Below are 17,853 nucleotides of genomic sequence, written 5' to 3' on the forward strand. Positions count from 1 at the left end.
ACCCACTCTCTCTCTCTCACACACACACAAACACACACACACAAACTTTCTCTCTCACACACACACACACACACACACACACAAACACACCCACCCACTCTCTCTCTCTCTCTCTCTCTCCCTCACACACACACACACACACACACACACACACACACACACACACACACACACACACACACACACACACTAAAACAGTTGGAGATGGGGTGGGGGGTGGAGAGTCAAACCAAACAAGTTCAAAGTCTCTTTCCAATATTATATGGAAGCTTTATGAAAACTTTACCACAATGAAAATACCTTTTTTTTTTAGCTTGTCCTATCTTTAATGGTCCCTTGGCCTCACTGAACTTTGCTTAAATCATGTGCTGTTTACTAATATCTCTGCCTTTAATCTGTAGACAGGAGCCTGAAAGCCTGATAAAATATCAGCAGCCAAAGTCCACAAACTCTTTCACCTGACAGACATATATGCAGCAGGTCAAACCACCGGACAGTCCATGGGCTCTTTCACCTTGCATTGACAGACATGGTGTGATGCAAGACAGTGAACATATAGTATAGTATAGGCTGGACTTATAGATTCAGTCATAGACTTTAATCTGATTCAAATTCTCAAACTCTAATTCAGCAGAGTATAGGCTAGCCTACTCCTCGTTGTTCTCCATTGAGTGTGTGCACTCACAGAGGCTCAGATGGAGCTATAAACACATTCAGTCAATCAACACTGGGACAGGAGGGTTGCCATTTGATGGGCCGTGGAACTCAAATATCAACAACCTTTCATGGTAACTCCATCTTTCGGAGCTTTACATGGTTAAAGCTGAACTGACACGTAACTGTTAAAAACAGCACTCACTGATGCACTTATTCTTACTGTACTCTACCGTTTTTAAATTGTTCTAAAATTGTTGAGAATTGCTTTAAAACTGTTTACCATGTTGTTAGTCTCTTTGGTTAAAAATGCGTCAGCCAAATGTAATGTAATGTAAAGCGGTCGGATGTCTGTCATGCAGACCGGGAAGAGGTCACTCTACATATCTGTGTAGATTTCAGCAGTGAGGACTACTTGTCATGTACTTACATTCTGAAAGTAAAGTGAGTGGGATTCAGCAGACATGTTTATTCCACAGCAAAAGGGACTCACAGCATTGGGTTTGGAAATCAAAACCAGACTGACCGTTTCTCTGACCACTGCTCCACAGCTCCCCCTTGTGGTTAACGACCTCCATGATTCAGCGCTACAGAAGCAGCTGGGTATTGGGGCAACAGTTTGAGCAAGTTCAATGACTTACATACATTTTTGTCTTTTAATTTAAGTCAATGATATCTAATAAATAACAAAAAACAATAAACTCTCTGTGATATAGAGTAATTCATTGCAAGGGACTAACAACTGTAACATAATGCAACAACACATTACATTTATATATGCTTCACGGTGAAGGGGGAACCTCCCTAACCACCACCAATGAGTAGCACCCACCTGTGGGATGCACGGCAGCCATTATGGACCAGAGCGCTCACCACACACCAGCTTGAGGTGGAGAGTGAGGGACTGAATGAGCCGATTGATACTATGGGGAAAACAGCTCTGGGAACAGTTGGACCCCAAAAAAGTATTAACGGCACATTATTGCATCACAACTTAACAACCGAATAGCCTCTCTGGTCCCCGTAGCGACGGGAGACAGGTGTGGTGAGGCGTTGTTGGGACCTTGATGAGCCTCTCAGAATGCTGGGGGTCTGGATTCCATTTGGGAAAGTATGCAGGCCCTGTTTTACAGTAGGGGATCTGAGCATAGCTGACCAACTTAGGAACAAAGTGGTCTCTTAGCTGGTAGGGTCATCTTCTTTTCTTAATGACTATCAGATCATCTACAACCACAGATGAATTGGGAGACAAATGTATTTCTTCTCTGATTCGTTCTGAATCCAACGCAAAAAAAACTGATTCCCTCCAGTAGTAATTCCCGTGGATTTTTGAATTACTGAGAGCGTGATAGTGATTGATTCATTAAAACTCTATTGGCCGGCTTGGGAAACGGCGAGATTTATGAGAACATCAGGACCAGATGTAACTCAAAACAGACACTGTGTTTTGTGCTAGGAAATGGTTGTAAGTAGTAAGCTGAACGGGGGCATTTCAGTGATTTCCCATGTATAAGCTGCATTGTGTTTCATGATAATTAAAAAAAAAAAATGGTGTATTAACTGCAGTTCCCAATAGCTCAGAATGAATCAGAATCAGATTGTGCTTTATCCATAAAGAAGAATGAAGAAAAGAGATGCATTCCCATGTTAAACTCGCCCCCGTACATTAACCTCATAGCTGAAGACATTTTACGAAATGAATGTATGGTTACACTTTACTTGACAGTGTCGACATAAGAGTGACACTACACTGTCATGAACGTGTCATCAACAAGTCATAAACGTTTATGACATAATGCTTCTGTTATTAAGTAACATTCGTTTTTTTGTCATAACAAGTTAGGGTTAGGATTAGGGTTAAGTTTAGGGTTAGGGTTAGGGTTAGGAAATTAGAAAACATGTTAGGGTTAGGGTTCATATGTCATGACAGTGTCATGTGTTCATAACAGTGTCATGCCACTCTTATGTTGATACTGTCAAGTAAAGTGTTACCGTTTTATCTTACAACCTGCCTTGTTCCATCTACATATCTTTTCAATATCTTCACACACAATAAGGATTACTCCCTTAGGGATGACTCCCTTCAGAGGCATGTCTGAAAAGGGCAATTGATTAGGCCTAAATATATTTAGAAAATGACACATTCAACTTAAGTGCCACTTAAGATCATTTTGAGGTTATTGCTGCCCTCTAATTGTGTCTGTAAAGTGTGGGTCTAAGTTGTGCAGTACACCACATGCAAAGCATCATGAAGTAATCACGCTGTGGAATCTGCTAATGTCACATGGTCATATGTTATGCATTATATGAAACACCAGGTGGTTGCAATGGCATACTGATTACTGACGGGACAGGTTCCAGAACCATTCTAGTTGCAGGATCATTCCATTTCATGCAAGTACTGTACAGCTGGATTTCTCGAAAGCATCCTTGTGAAAACACTATTATTGTTACAACCATGGTTCAATAGTGTTTCTCAACTCCCTCACTGCGACAACAGAACACCAAGCCCAAAACTGCCCCACCATGCCAATTGGCTTGCAACACACACACACACACACACACACACGCACGCACGCACGCACACACACATACACACACACACAAACGCCAGACACACGCAGACACAGTGTCTCCTTTTCGAATGATTTAATTCCAAGTTCGCCACGTGTGTTTATGAGAACAGCTGAACAATTTCATCAAATGGTCATTGTTTCTAAAGGTTGAAGGGGATTCATAACAGCATAAACTACACCAGACATTTAGTTTAGGCGTAATTACAAGAAAGTGAAATTTCTAAGAATTTGAACGGTTACCACAGGAGATGTATTATAGTGTCATGGCTCAAAAATGTAAACGCAATACAGCATTGACAGTGGGCTATTGTTCATGTACCAAAGTGATCCACTAACATCTATGCTTGAAATATATTGTAATACTGTGTTGTAGTGATGTCTGTACAGAATGAAGACGATATACAAAACCTACAAGTAGACAATAGGGCAACACACTTATCCTAAATGTCTTAAGTGTCTCATTATCCTAAAGTGTCTCAGAGTCTATTGCCAGTGTCTATTTCAGAAACTGATAGCCTACTTGTGGCACAATGGTTGAAAACTACAGTATCGTTTGACTTGTTGATCACTGGTGTGCCAAATCATGAGCACATTCTCTGCCTTGCAATCATTTAGCCATTATAAAACACACATTTTGCAAAACGCTAAACACAGCTCTTTATTCAAAACTTAAAACCATGTGCTGGGCGAATCCAAATCAAAACACAGACATATTTTCACGCTTTGAGTCACGGCTGTTTGTTACGTTTCAATGGAAAACAAAGGACTAAATAAGACAACGTTTTGCAATATTCAAATAGCCGATTGTTTGTTATTACTAAAAGCTATAGACTTGATCTTGAACCTGTATCCAATTTGATTTTTTTTTTTTTTTTATATACCTGGGCAGTTCAAGCGTTATGGATTGGACTCATATTGGTAAACAAAATGCCTTAGGAGTGGGCTTAAAATTAGTATCAGTGAATTAATTTGCATAACTTTTAATGCAACCTCTGTCCCTCTGAATACTGATAAATCCTCAAATTTCATATAAGCAATTTCAACCTAAGAATACAAGGCATTTTATCAGCGTTATGGATATGAGATAAAATGGACACACTTTTGTGAGAGATTACAGGTTTTCTACAAACTGTGAATTTTGAAGGAAACTGCGAAACTATGATATATGTACCATGAAGGAGACTTGAATGAACACAAAAGTGTGTTTTTGAAACTATCGTCATTTTAAGTAATGCATTATGTAGGAAAAACTGGCGTTATGGATGTGACGGTTTCCGCGCTATGGATGTGGCGTGTCTGAACCAGTCCCGACAAACTACATAAAACACATAATTAAGTGAGTGAATTTTGATATGAAAAAAATTGAAATAGTAATCATGAAAACTAGCGATGAAATTATTGTTTCCTCAGTGCCCACTATGATCCACAGGAAGAATTAGGACAACAAGTCATTTAAAATATAAAAAGAAATTAACTTTTTTCTTTTACCGTCATCAATTTTGGTCCAGTGATTCCCCGGTTTCAGAAACACCAGGGAACATGAAACTTGGTGGCCCTCCCCTAAAATAACTAGCCCTACCTGAACCGTTGCACCCAAGATGACAAAATATTTATGGTATGTTAGTCTCAGGAGCCGCGCATTAACCTAACCCATACCCACTCATTTGTGATTTGCACATAAAGTACATGCACGCCAAGACGGTACACACGACATGCACACAGCGCGCATTAACACACACACACGGATGCACGACACACCAGTCGACACATACAGATTGCAGGCAAGCAATAATAATAATAATATCCGCAAACACATACAGACAGGCAAGCACACACACACACACTCCACCCACATGAATGCAGACACATAAACACACACACAGGGTGACGCGATACGCGATGTGGGCATGCAAAACACACTCACACACACACACACACACACATAAACACACACAACACAGGCACGCATATCACATTACATGCACACACACAGACACACACACAGACACACACACACACACTCTCTTATAAAACAAAAGCAACTCACATATGCACACACACTCATTTACATGCACATGAGTTGCAGGAGTAGGAGATGGAGACAAATTGACAAGCCAGAATATGCAGGACTGAGAGGCTGTCATATTCTTTAGGACCGGCTATCTTGGTACATCCCTAGTTTATTGCTGTCCTTCGCTCATGTTACTCTGTGGGTATTAGCCACAGAGGACCTGACACTTCAAATGCTGTCATATCGCCAATCACATTTAAAATTGAACTGTGTTAAGCAGGCGTGAGCGGCAGGCTGAACAGATCTGCAACAGAAGGAGGTTGCTATGTTAACTCCAGCTGCAAAGTCAATATCTTCACCAGCTAACCACGATAATCCAGTTACTGTACAACATTAGTATGACAGTTACAGGAGATAATCGCTCAGATTTTCGTTATTAGGCCACTTGAAAATAAGCTATGGCTGAGCTAATTACTGGAGGTATTTTAATATTATGTTTGTTTTGCTAATGGTTAGGCAAGGAGCCTCCCTGTGGTTTTGATCAACCTAATAATCTTTGAAATGTCAGTTGGTCATCACGCTACATTGATATAAATCAGCTTTGCACAGACACTATGGACATTGTCGCATCAGCACTGTGTAGCATAAACTTTTCCTATAAAACGTTATGGATGTGACATGACCATGGAACTTGCTGACTTAAAAACAAAAGCCTTACAAACTTGTAAGGAGTTATGCTCTTAAAGGCAAGCTGAGCATAGACATTACTCTACCATTCCCTTGTCAATCTGGAATTTGTCAAATGACACAATTTGTTTGAACATTGGGTCCATTTATCCACTTTTGAAATATGTATAATATATTACCATGTGAAAATGTTGTTTCTGTATGGTTGCTACGATATTTATGATGTAAAGAGTGTCATTCTCCATCAAATTCAATCAGATCAGTTACAAATAATAAAATATAGACCTAATAAGACGTTAACAACAGTTCTATTTGCGTATGCACAACTTTTTTTTTCCATGGTAAGGATGACCTTTGCATGGAATTGCCCACCTACTGTATAGCACCTGGAGACATACTGCTATGTTATGACTAAAATGGAATTCCATTGAATCAAAGCATGGTTTCAAAAGTGGGTGGTTCACACACACACACACACACGCACGCATACGCCGCACACACACACATACACACACACACAAACGCCAGATTACCACGCAGACACAGTGTCTCCTTTTGAATGATTTAATTCCAAGTTCGCCCACGTGTGTTTATGAGAACAGCTGAACAATTTCATCAAATGGTCATTGTTTCTAAAGGTTGAAGGGGATTCATAACAGCATAAACTACACCAGACATTTAGTTTAGGCGTAATTACAAGAAAGTGAAATTTCTAAGAATTTGAACGGTTACCAGGAGATGTATTATAGTGTCATGGCTCAAAAAATGTAAACGCAATACAGCATTGACAGTGGGCTATTGTTCATGTACCAAAGTGATCCACTAACATCTATGCTTGAAATATATTGTAATACTGTGTTGTAGTGATGTCTGTACAGAATGAAGACGATATACAAAACCTACAAGTAGACAATAGGGCAACACACTTATCCTAAATGTCTTAAGTGTCTCATTATCCTAAAGTGTCTCAGAGTCTATTGCCAGTGTCTATTTCAGAAACTGATAGCCTACTTGTGGCACAATGGTTGAAAACTACAGTATCGTTTGACTTGTTGATCACTGGTGTGCCAAATCATGAGCACATTCTCTGCCTTGCAATCATTTAGCCATTATAAAACACACATTTTGCAAAACGCTAAACACAGCTCTTTATTCAAAACTTAAAACCATGTGCTGGGCGAATCCAAATCAAAACACAGACATATTTTCACGCTTTGAGTCACGGCTGTTTGTTACGTTTCAATGGAAAACAAAGGACTAAATAAGACAACGTTTTGCAATATTCAAATAGCCGGTGTGTTGTTATTACTAAAGCTATAGACTTGATCTTGAACCTGTATCCAATTTGATTTTTTTTTTTATATACCTGGGCAGTTCCAGCGTTATGGATTGGACTCATATTGGTAAACAAAATGCCTTAGAGTGGGCGCAAAATTAGTATCAGTGAATTAATTTGCATAACTTTTAATGCAACCTCTGTCCTCTGAATACTGATAAATCCTCAAATTTCATATAAGCAATTTCAACCTAAGAATACAAGGCATTTTATCAGCGTTATGGATATGAGATAAAATGGACACACTTTTGTGAGAGATTACAGGTTTTCTACAAACTGTGAATTTTGAAGGAAACTGCCGAAACTATGATATATGTACCATGAAGGAGACTTGAATGAACACAAAAGTGTGTTTTTGAAACTATCGTCCATTTTTAAGTAATGCATTATGTAGGAAAAACTGGCGTTATGGATGTGACGGTTTCACGTTATGGATGTGACGTGTCTGAACCAGTCCTCGACAAACTACATAAAACACATAATTAAGTAGTGAATTTTGATTTGAAAAAATTGAAATAGTAATCATGAAAAACTAGCGATGAAATTATTGTTTCCTCAGTGCCCACTATGATCCACAGGAAGAATTAGGACAACAAGTCATTTAAAATATAAAAAAGAAATTAACTTTTTTCTTTTACCGTCATCAATTTTGGTCAGTGATTCCCGGGTTTCAGAAACACCAGGGAACATGAAACTTGGTGGCCACTCCCCTAAATAACTAGCCCTACCTGAACCGTTGCACCCAAGATGACAAAATATTTATGGTATGTTAGTCTCAGGAGCCCGCATCAACCTAACCCATACCCACTCATTTGTGATTTGCACACATAAAGTACATGCATGCGCACATGCACACACGCACATGCACACATGCGCACACACACACACACGGATGCACGCACACACAGTCGCACACATACAGACAGGCAAGCACACACACACATAAACACATACAGACAGGCAAGCACACACACACACCCACCCACATGAATGCAGACACATAAACACACACACACAGGCACGCATACGCATGTGGGCATGCAAACACACTCACACACACACACACACACACATAAACACACAAACACAGGCACGCATACGCACATGCACACACACAGACACACACACAGACACACACACACACACACTCTCTTATAAACAAAAGCAAACTCACATATGCACACACTCATTTACATGCACATGAGTTGCAGGAGTAGGAGATGGAGACAAATTGACAAGCGAGAATATGCAGGACTGAGAGGCGGTCATATTTTGTACCGCTATGCGGTACATCTAGTTTATTGCTGTCCTTACTCATGTTACTCTGTGGGTATTAGCTACAGAGGACCTGACACTTCAAATGCTGTCATATCGCGTCACATTTAAAATTAAACTGTGTTAAGCAGACGTGAACGGCAGGCTGAACAGATCTGCAACAGAAGGAGGTTGCTATGTTAACTCCAGCTGCAAAGTCAGCCATCTTCACCAGCTAACACGATAATCCAGTTACTGTACAACATTAGTATGACAGTTACAGGAAGATAATCGCTCAGATTTTCGTTATTAGGCCACTTGAAAATAAGCTATGGCTAGGCTAATTACTGGAGGTATTTTAATATTATGTTTGTTTTGCTAATGGTTAGGCAAGGCCTCCCTGTGGTTTTGATCAACCTAATAATCTTTGAAATGTCAGCTGGTCATCACACTTTACATTGATATAAATCAGCTTTGCACAGACACTATGGACATTGTCGCATCAACACTGTATGTGTAGCATAAACTTTTCCTATAAAACGTTATGGATGTGACATGACCATGGAACTTGCTGACTTAAAAACAAAAGCCTTACAAACTTGTAAGGAGTTATGCTCTTAAAGGCAAGCTGAGCATAGACATTACTCTACCATTCCCTTGTCAATCTGGAATTTGTCAAATGACACAATTTGTTTGAACATTGGGTCCATTTATCCACTTTTGAAATATGTATAATATATTACCATGTGAAAAATGTTGTTTCTGTATGGTTGCACACGATATTTATGATGTAAAAAGAGTGTCATTCTCCATCAAATTCAATCAGATCAGTTACAAATAATAAAATATAGACCTAATAAGACGTTAACAACAGTTCTATTTATGTGATGCACAACTTTTTTTTTCCATGGTAAGGATGACCTTTGCATGGAATTGCCCACCTACTGTATAGCACCTGGAGACATACTGCTATGTTATGACTAAAATGGAATTCCATTGAATCAAAGCATGGTTTCAAAAGTGGGTGGTTGGAACTATCACAATCACTCTTTTGCCTTATATAGTGCCACCTAGTTGAAACAAAAAAAGCAAAAATGTGGCATGACATGGCTGACATGTTGCACAACATATTAAGTGATCATTATGACATCCTCATGCCAAGTTTCGTGGAATTCCATTCATGGGGCCATATATTAATGTATGTGTACATTCATGGGGCCATATATTAATGTATGTGTACATTCATGGGGCCAAATATTAATGTATGTGTACATTTACTGACTGTATGCCAATCGGCCAGTAGATGGTGGAGTTGAGCGAAGGGTTGCCAGTACTGATTACATTTCTACAAGCACGCAGACGCAGACGCACACACACACACACACACACACACACACACACACACACACACACACACACACACAAGCACGCAGACACACACACACACACACACACACAAAAACACACACACACAAGCATGCGTGAATGCACACACGCACAAAAACACATGCACACACACACACACACAAGCATGCGTGCATGCACACACGCTCAAAAACACACGCACAGACACACACAAACACACGCACACACACACACACACGCACACACACACACACACACACACAGAGACACATGCACACATATGCACAAACACATGCACAAGCACACACTCACACACACATACTCACACGCACGCACACACACACACATACACACACTCACACAAACGCACACACACACATGCAGACACACACACACACACATAAACACACACATCAAATTACAGACATGCACATACACACAAGCACACACACACACACGCTCACAAACGTACATAAACACACACACACACACACACATAAGAAACATAAAAGCAAACACACACACAAACTGATTTACATACACAAACGTTGCAAGAGTCGGCGATGGAGTAGGAGATGGAAACAAATTGTCAAGAGTGATTTATTTTGCAGAGAGAATATGCAGGACTGAGCGGCGTCATATTACAGTACATAGTACATCTAGTTTTGTGAGACATGCCTAAAATGTTGCAAATGCACATGGTGCATGTACAACACGTTGACCAGCAGTGTTTTTAGGAACACTGGACAGACATTATTTTGTGAAAGTTCCCCTGTGTCTATTTATACAATAAATGAATAAATGTACTCTGTGAATTGCACTTTTAACATTTCAACTGCAACATTAAGCCATTCATTAACTGATGTTAATTATTATCTATTATAAATATTATAACTCATTAATTTAACTATTTGAATAGTTGTATTTTCCATTTGATGCAAATGTATAGCATTGTGACGGCAGAGTTTCATTTTGCAGTATATTAAGTGTTCCAAATTTGATGTCTGTTGTTGTGTCCTTTGTGTAGTTTTGAAAACAAAATAAGACCTACATCCAGAATGTCTGTAAACACTTTTAATAAACTGTTAAAAGGTTGCTTGTTAGCTTGTTTCCCTCTGAAGTTTAGACCGCTGCCTTTTAAGGTGGTGGAACCTCATCCGATCTGTATACAGCATTTTTTCTTATGTGTAAATATTTTCCTAATGTGGCGGTGTATTGGTTCATTTTAGTGTAAGCATGCTTACTAAATCCTGATATCCTGCTGTGAAGGATACAATCTGAGTTTTTCATTGAGACAGAACATATGTCTCAACCTTCACCATGTTTGGGAGAAGGTCACACAGCTCAAGTTTAGTCAGATGTGCATTCAGTAATGTGGTCAGGGATGGGATGGGCAGATGGGCATTCAAGTACAAAATAGTATTTTGACATTTGTATTTTATTGGGTTGAAGAAAATGACTTTGCATTTTGTATCAAAATACTTTATAGGTGTGTATTTCTGTAGTTTGCACATATTTTCAAAACTCTGTGTCTATTTTTCAAACCTCTACACACAAAACCCACAATTACTCACACAGAATGCAAAATGCGTTAAATCTCCAGTAAAATGGCACACAACATTCAACATGTCATAAACACATCTCTACAGCAAACATTTGCCTCACATTATAAACACTTTTGTCATAATATGACATTTTGGATACATCATGTCTGTAACATCACACTGTTGCTTGTTTACATACATTTTCTGAAAGCGTGCCTTATACTCTCAGAACTCTACACACAAATCAAAAAACACACACACAATGTGCAAAACGCCTCAATTATCCTACAAAATGAAACTTTACATTCAACACAATGTTATTTCTTCTCAAAATGTAGAAACAGTTGAATGACGTGCTCAATGTAAGACATGATGAATAGAAAACACTTCTTCTCCATTCATCATAATGACTTGGGCCTTTTTTTGTTCAGCGTTACACTTACTTCAGACATTACATACATAAGTGTGTTGTAAAATATATGAGAATATTGTTTTTATACTCAGAACACACAAATACACTGTAACAAATATAGTTTATTTCCCCCCACAAAACAATGTACACAGTGTACATCCCAACCAACATAAAGTTGCACATACAGTGCTCTACATAAAACAATAACAGAAGAATTTACTGTTTACAGTTACAGTAAAAAAAAAAAAAAAAAAAAACTATGCTGCATCCTCTCTTCTGTTTCGGTCTGGCCACAGCACCTTATCATGGACATGGTTCAGGGGGTTGGTGCATTAGTTATATGTTGTGGTCATTGTGTCTCAAGTACCAGTTTTTGTGTGTAAAGTACACAAAAAATTTAGCAATAAGCCCCGAGAGAGCAATAAGCCACTCGAGTGCGTAGGTTACACTGATTCTACAACAGCTAAGGGGCGTTGTTAGGCACGACGCGCTAGCGGAGAATCAGTGTAACCTACGCACTCGAGTGGCTTATTGCTTTTCTAAAAGTATTGCTATAACTACCTGGCAAAGTTTCATAAAGTAAAGGCAAAGCAACGAGAAATGTAACGATTCATTCATAGATAATCATTCTTCCGCCAAGAAATATATTTCCTCTATCTGAATGGTTGCCAAGCAACATCAAGATGCAGCTACTTTAACTTTTGTATCAAGTTGTGGTAGTGCAGTAATATAGAACGAAATGCAGTCAAGGTGTATGTTTGTGCTGGATTTTACAACGGTATTGAACGTGATTCAGCGAATCACAATCAAGGACCGGAACTATCAGTTTTAGAAACTGTAGTAACTTAGGGACAAAAGACAAGTTTTATGTAAAGTCCATGTTTTGTAGAACAATATGCTAAAGTCCCATTAATTGTCATTTCAAAGTATCTTGTTATGAACATTTCAACCGTTTCAAGGAACAGATTAAGATGGTCTATCCTATAAAGTACTGTATATCTATTCATAGGCCTATACTAAGGCAATGATCAGGTGGTGTTCAGTAAATTAATGAGTGTTTGTACATTGAGGACTGAGTGTGAATAAGTGGCGAATAAGTATGGCAGTTGATAGGTTGTGTTTGAAAACCGAAATCAAGTTATTTCCTGTTAGATTTTTGTGTGTTACATGTAGGTAAAAAATTGTATGTGGTGTTTTGCAAAATGAGTTTTATATAATTGGTCAAACACTGAAAATTAGTGTATGGTTTTGCAGATTGTTGTGGGGCTATGATGTTTGGAAGACCTGTTTAGAAAATTGTGTGACAAGCAAAGTGTGTAAGCCAAATATTTTTTGTAAAACCAATACTTTTGATGATGTGATGACATCATAAAAAATGCACAACAATGAATGTAGCTTCTGACTGGTGCTGATTTAGTAATTTGCCCACATATGTGATCAGAATACTGAGATTCAGGAAGATTTATTTTACATTTTATTATTATTTGTTATAGCCTAATTATTTCAAATAAGTGTCCTGGGTTACGAGTCTGATGGCATGTCATGCTGCTCCATCCAGCACCTGGGTTTCTAATGTTTACTACAGTTTTTTTCAAATGCTTACACACTAAATCTTTGCTTGTCACACAATTTTCTAAACATGTCTTCCAAACATCATAACCCCACACCAAATCTGCAAAACCATACACTAATTCTCAGTGTTTGACTCAGTTTTCAATTGACTAAAACACATTTTGCAAAACACCACACACAATTTTCTACTTAACACACAAAAATCGAACAGGAAGTAACTTTTTATTTCATTTTTCAAACACAACCTATCAAAATGCCACACTAAATCACCAGTGCTTCACTCTCTCTCTTCACATGTGTAAACACTCATTACTTTACGGAACACCATCCAGTCATTGCCTTAGTCAACACACTTAGACAGACACACACACACACACACACACACACACACACATAAACACACACACACACACACACACACACTTTTCTTTGGAAAAAGCAAAGTAATTTGATAGTAGTCAGTCATTTCCATAGGCAAAATCAGCTTTTTCAGAACTCCATGTACATCTGGTGGTCATTGTATTTTGCTTTGCTTTGTTCTTGTTGGCTGTAAAATACTCTATTTGCAACAGCAAATTATTTTGGAAAAATCACTATATTTTGGTTTCAATATTGCTTGCATTTTTACTGTGTACTTCAACTTTTCTCTGTAGATACCGTAACTTTCACTCTTGTATGGAAATACATATAGCCTATGAAAGACAGAAGAGCATTAGGTTTTGAGCAACAGTGTGTACATGATGTATCCAAAATGTCATATTATGACAAAAGTGTTTGTAATGTGAGGCGAATGTTTGATTTAAAGATGTGTTTATGTCATTTTGCTGGAGATTTGAGGCATTTTGCATTTTGTGTGAGCAATTGTTGGTTTTGTGTGTGGAGTTTTGAAAAATAGACACAGAGTTTTGAAAACGTGTGTACAGTTGTAAACAGTTGTAAAAAACTGTATTTATAAGGGGCAGCCGTGGCCTACTGGTTAGTACATTTGCGAACGTAGCGTTATCAGCGCCATGGACAAACCGCAGATTGCGAACGCTGTGGTACGTGGTATTTATCAAACTTTCACTTCATCGGGTAATCTGCGCCTTTCTCCACCCCCTACCGCAATTTACGAACGTCCACAACTGAACGGTGTAGCCTACATACAAGCACAGTTGAATGAAGTTAACTGATGACAACATTAAAAAGAATCAAACATTAGCGATCATGAAATAATACAATACATGATAAGATGTCAACAAGCAGGGAGATAATGAAGATCAGTAGTTCTACTCAAACTACTTACGTACAGTAGGCTATGAAAGATTGGTCAAATCTAGCCAGTAGGAAAGTTGATGACGTGAAAGTGAAAGTAAGACATTCGAAAGGCCAACGAAAGTTAAGGTTGCTTTTGCTATAGTACAAGTGCGGCAGTTTTTGTACATACCGCAGAATACATAATTAGGCGCTCTTTACGCTTCCCCTCCCATCTCTTTACAGTAAACTCCCACTTTCCCCTGGATCCTCCCATGAATGCATATGCATGACACGGAAAAACGCAATTTGCCATTTTCAGCTCCCGCGACAGGCAGTCTGCACTTTTTCCTCAGTGCGGCCTGTTTGTACATACTTTGCCATGATTTTACGCGCACGTTGCAAAACAAATATGCCTGAAGTGGGCGCAAAAGCGTTAGTACATCTGGCCCTGATTGCCTAGTCACAGGCACGCTGGTGTCTTTCGCCTCTCTGTCTGACATGCTGTTTGAGTGTGGAACGCTTTGCATGAAAAATGTGCTATTTAAAAAAATATTTACTTACAATACACTCCCTCTCTCATACCAACCTCTAGTTTCTTGAGAACTTTACCCATGAGCTTCTTAACAACTTTAATCAGTAGAACACATGGAAACGGTTCCCCTGGAACATTGCTCAAAAAGTTGCCCCAGGTATCATCCATATCTGACCATTGCGTCAATATAACCCCATTTAGCGCTTACACACAGAAACCGTGTGACATTGCTTAGAGTACCTTTAATGTAACCGTGTGACATTGCTTAGAGTACCTTTAAATAGACACATATAGAAGGTTTACAAAGTGAGGCTCCCTTTCATGCTCCCTTTCAAAATACAAAAATACAGTATTTTAGTTTTGATACATGCTGTGGTTACTATATTTTGTAGTTTATTTTGATATACTTAAAATTAGGGTATTTGATATTTTATTTGAAAATACATTTTAATGTATTTTTGCCCATCCCTTAATGTGCTACAGGGCATGCGTGCATACAGTCGTGTAAGTGGAATAAAGTGTGTGTGTATGTGTGTGTGCAGCCATGTATGTGGTACAGTGTGTGTGTGTGTGTGTGTGTGTGTGTGTGCATCCTTAATGTGCTACAGGGCGTGCGTGCATACAGTCGTGTAAGTGAAATAAAGTGTGCGTGTATGTGTGTGTGTGTGTGTGCAGCCATGTATGTGGTACAGTGTGTGTGTGTGTGTGTGTGTGTGTGTGCGCATCCTTAATGTGCTACAGTGTGTGTGTGCATGTGGTGCAGTGTGTGTGTGTGTGTGTGTGTGTGTGTGTGTGTGTGTTTGTATGCATGCAGTCCTTTATGTGATACAGTGTGTGTGTATGCATGTATGTGGTACAGTGTGTGTGTGTGTGTGTGTGCGTGCATGCGTGCGTCTGTGTGTATGTGTGTTGTGTGTGTGTGTGTGTGTGTGTGGTGCTTCCAGCAAGTTTTCACATAGATCTCCGTTTCTCAAGGTCACCTAGAGTGTAGCGCTGTAGCTGCCTGGCTGCATTAAGCAGCTGGCTGTAGCAACTCGAGTTTAGTGACCTTAGTGACTTGAATTTGAATACCCCTGGAATGTGTATTTTCTTTGAAATTAAGTAAATGAAGCATTTAAAACATTTGTTTACAGGGAAGACGTGATTGCTGCGCTTCTGAAATAGGGGCGGTGATAGTGTTGTGGCTAAGGAGCTGGGATGACATGCACTTATCTGGAAAGATGTGGGTTCAACTTTTGAGCAAGGCACTTAACCCTGATTAATGAGTCTTTGAGGGCAATAGCCCTTGTAACATAATTGATTTATTACATGGCTCTTTAGAGTGCTACAGAAAGTTCCATACTTGGGCCTTCCCAACATTCGGAAGTCTGCTAAAACTATACAATTACCACTGCAAAGTATATAATGACCGCTGTCAACGGCAACTGGCTTTGTGCTTTTGATTCACATCTTTCATATAATTCCGCAAGTAGCCTGTTCGCTTATTGCAACAGAAGCTCATTGAAAGTGAAAGTCAGCAAGTAACACGTTGCCACGCAACACCTTAAACTGTCAAGTTCTATACTGTATGTGTGGCGAATTATTTATTTTGTCACTGTAAGCCACGAAACGATAACAAAATGTTTTTAAAAGACGCATTGTTTGAAGTTTCTTTTCTCGTTTTGGCAGGCTCCGTATAATAAGCGTGATAATGGCGCATCGGGATCCTGTTAGCCCTGTAGGGACTTATTTTCCGATAATTACCAGCAGACAATACATTATCCCTTACATATTGTATGTAAGTTGCTTTGGAGAAAAGTTTCTGCTAAATAAATAAATTAGACTTTAATGCACCGATTTAAGTTGCTGGTCTACGCTCCTGGATGTCCTAAAACAGGAAGTTTGAAAATGGGGTCAATAGGATCATTTCCAGACAGAACTGCAAAGCAAATTCAGTTTTTTGAAAGTTCGTCTGGGTTCACCCAGGCTATGTATTATGTAGGCTATGCTTTGTCAACACCAGAGGTGTAAATGTCCATTAAAGCGTTTGACAATTTAATTAATCCTTTTCCAAATTTTCCAGCCCCCCCCCCTTTTGAAGAATGACTAATATACCAATATCTGCTTGATATCTTTACATAATCTCCATTACATCCATAGTATATTTTACAGAAGTAGAAGGAAATTATATTGCAAGACTATATTTTCATCTCAATTTTTCAATTGTCCATATGGCCAGATGCGACCAAACCCTGACTTGAGGAGAACAATAAGGTGCTTCCACCATAAAAGTAGGCTTATGAAAGAGGAAGATTTAATTCGGCAATTGACACGAAAATACTGTTGGATGCAGATAACCCTATTTCAGCAGGTGACTGAAAAAAAAAAAAAACATACCATTAACATTAATAAATTAGTTGATTATTATGTTAGACATATTATATTTCAGTGCCTTCTTATTACTTTTAAGTCTAAGCATTTTCGTTTCTCATTCTTATGTGGCCATAAATGGCTCTCAGGAAACGTGCATAGAAATGGTTAAAGAGCGGCAAAATGGCAAAGCAGAGAATTTCTAGGCTACTGTAGTATGCTGTCTGCAGCGGGAAAGGGTTAAGCGTCACGTGGTGGCGGGTGATATTGTCACCCTGGCCATGAAGTGGGGGTATAAGAGTGTAATTTGAAGAAAGAACAAAGA

General features: G+C 38.9%; 1 protein-coding gene across 1 annotated transcript in view; it reads left to right on the forward strand.

Annotated features, from left to right (window-relative positions):
* Nucleotides 1-17,617: 17,617 nt before the first annotated feature.
* mmp11a (matrix metallopeptidase 11a) overlaps nt 17,618-17,853 on the forward strand; it is a 19,721-nt gene continuing 19,485 nt past the window's right edge. The window contains exon 1 of the mRNA XM_048242883.1: nt 17,618-17,853. This exon is cut by the window's right edge and continues 250 nt beyond it. The gene's annotated coding sequence lies outside the window, so the exon portion shown is untranslated.

The sequence above is a fragment of the Alosa alosa genome, chromosome 5, assembly GCF_017589495.1.
Source record: "Alosa alosa isolate M-15738 ecotype Scorff River chromosome 5, AALO_Geno_1.1, whole genome shotgun sequence".
Classification (NCBI taxonomy): Eukaryota; Metazoa; Chordata; class Actinopteri; order Clupeiformes; family Clupeidae; genus Alosa; species Alosa alosa.